We start from the raw sequence: 3,062 nt of genomic DNA, 5'->3' as shown, positions 1-3,062 counted from the left end.
CCCGACGACGTCACGACTGCGGGGGGTGTTAGACTATACTGTATTGGGCTACACTTGTATTATACGTAGCACATACGATGACTAGCTTAGGTGAATCGTGCTGCCGGTTGAGGCTTGTTAGTGGCACACGATCCCAGGTTATGAAGCTCCCCACGATCGCCGGGCTGTGGCGTTGAACTGTACTTATACTCCCTGCCCAGTCCATAATGAATGTGTGGTGATCTCTCTCCCTAATCTCATTCCCAAACAACGACGACGCTGACAGTACTGTTGACGCCATCTTAGGTTTCGGAGGCGCCGTCCCGTCCGGCGCGTACAAGAAGGTGCTCCGTCTCATGACCGACGTACCTTATCGCTGCGAGATACTCAACTTAGGAGGCGACACCGGCGGATGGAGACCGTCGATGTCGCCCCCAATTTGTTTCCGCTGCAACCGAAACTTCTCCGTCTCTCTCAACGGCGTCATGTATTTCTTGTCCTCGTGGCATAACAATGACAGCTTGCTTTGCTTCGACACCGAGAACGAAGCGTGGAGGCGGGAGATCGAAGGCCCACGAGGCCCGGTGCATTGGACAACGGCCCGCCGCATAACCGAGCTCAGTGGTGCTGTATGCAAGGTTGTGCTGGAGCAGCCCAAGAACTATTACGGACCAGCGAGCTATCTCGGACGTGCCAACATCTGGCTCTTAACCAATTCAGGCAATTTCTCAACAAAAAAAAACCCAATTCAGGCAAAAAGACATGGATCAAGGCGTACACGATCCCTGTTTCCCCATACACCTATGAATGTATTCCTTTGAGGGTGACACCTGACGGTGGTAAACTGATCTTCTACTCCATGTCTTTTTGCCTGAATTGGTTAATGGTGGTAAACTGATCAAGGAGTACTATTTTAGCCACGAACAAGGAAAAGTACTTCAAGTCTACGATCCTCACACGGAAATGTGCACGACAATGCGTAAGCTAGTCTACATCGTCAAAAACATTGGCGTCTGCAGCTTGCGCTTGGACCGTTTCATCCCGGCCACTAGCTAGTTAATGCTTATGTAGCTGAGATCACTTTTTAAGTGCTTTTTCTATAACTAGTAAGCATGTACGTGCAACGCACGTCTCGACTAATACTATTTGTTTCAAGATTGATCACAATATGAATCCTTTATTGAACAATCTATTTCAAGATTGAAGCATGAAAGAAACAAAAAGTAATCCAGATAAATTTAATAATATGTTTCTACCTAACCAATTTGAATACCCTCTTTTCTCGAGAAAACAATCTAAATACTATTTTGTATGGCATGAATAAAATTTAGAAAGCAAACTTTCTAATTTTCCATTTATTTAGAAATAAACAAAAAGACATACAGACATGAGCACAGCAAGGACGCCCACACAAGAGATGGTGGTGCCAAGAAGAGCCATCTCTGAAGCTACTTTTCTATTGAAAAATCCCACACACTACCCTGAATCTGCGGCATGTTAGCAAGATCACGCTCGGTTCCAGCAGATACGGGATCTGATTAGAACAAATACTCCCAAGAGCGACCAAAATTTAGATGAAGTTCCAAGAAGACCAAGTTTTTGTAGACCGTGGCATTCAATGACAGCCTCCCCCTCTCCATGTTTAAGACAAATGACAGGAGATTTCTGCGGGAGCAGGACACCAATAAACCATCAACATAGTACATATATTTCTTCCAAGACAAGATAAATGATCAACTACTTGGCTCCTCTGTAGTACCCACTTCATATTACAAAAATAACACCAATAGATTATTTAACTTATAAGAGAAAACAAACAACACATGAAAACAATAAATAGCTGATGAGCAAGTCTCCTAAAAATCACAATACGCTTTCAAATTTTCTTGTCTAAGGCGGTTACAAATTTTATAGGGATGCCGAGTCGCTTCTCCTCTTGTTTCTCTTCTGTACTCTCCTGGTGCAGCACCATGCAGGATGCGAACCGATTGGACACGGCTGTATTGCATGGAGAGGGTGCCGACAATCTATTTCTCAAATCCGATGGGATAGAGTTTTATAGAAATACAACAATAAGATTCCATGCCATGGCAGGAAGCAGTCAATGTAACAAAAATTTCTTGTCGTTCTTTCTAGTTTTGGTGGCTGCGAAAAGCATAATATGACCATGACTAAAAGATCTTTCAATAGGAAAATGGAGTAATGAACCACAGAGATATTAAGGAAAGAAACTATGCGACGATGATATACCTCATGAGACCGCGCTGCAATATCTAAATGTTTGGTGGAAATTCAGGTTATCTAAGACAATTTTCTCAGCAATGATATAAATGAATGGATTAGATACTTGTTTCCCGAATCTACCTTGCCGACTAAATGAACCTACATTTTTGTAACCTTAAAGGAACATAGAGAAAAAGCACAACCACTAACTTAACAGTTGCCCAAGAATATGGAGGGATAAAGCGGAATAGAGAATTGGGAATCAACCTAATTGGGAAAAGGTAACAAAAGGGATAGGTGGAAGTAGTGGAGAAAGTGCTAGTCAACACTTGATGCATAAAATAGAACATGATAGAACAACATCTGAATCATGAATGTAATCCAAAATCTATATTTTATAAAGATATGCCCAACTCCTCAATAGTTGGTTAAACATTAGGATAAAATGCTAGAAGTCTTTATAAGATATTAAAAGCAGAATGAACCACATCTACCAGAAAAAAGGCTTTCATATCAACATCCTTGCAGAAAACGCAACCTAATACTCCATGTATAAGTAATCAAACAATTATCATGCAAAAAGCTAAACAAACCCAACAAGGGGATAATATAGATCCACTGGTAGAAAAAGGGCCTATAGTCCCGGTTCGTAAGGGCCTTTAGTCCCGGTTCCTGAACCGGGACTAAAGTGTCGGTACTAATGCCCTGTACCTTTAGTCCCGGTTCAATCCAGAATCGGGACTGATGGGCCTCCACGTGGGCAGTGCGCAGAGCCCAGGCAGGAGACCCTTTGGTCCCGGTTGGTGGCACCAACCGGGACCAATAGGCATCCACGCATCAGCATTTCTGTGGCTGGGGTT

Source organism: Triticum dicoccoides, chromosome 6A (genome assembly GCF_002162155.2).
Source record: "Triticum dicoccoides isolate Atlit2015 ecotype Zavitan chromosome 6A, WEW_v2.0, whole genome shotgun sequence".
NCBI lineage: Eukaryota > Viridiplantae > Streptophyta > Magnoliopsida > Poales > Poaceae > Triticum > Triticum dicoccoides.
This window is presented reverse-complemented; position numbering follows the sequence as displayed.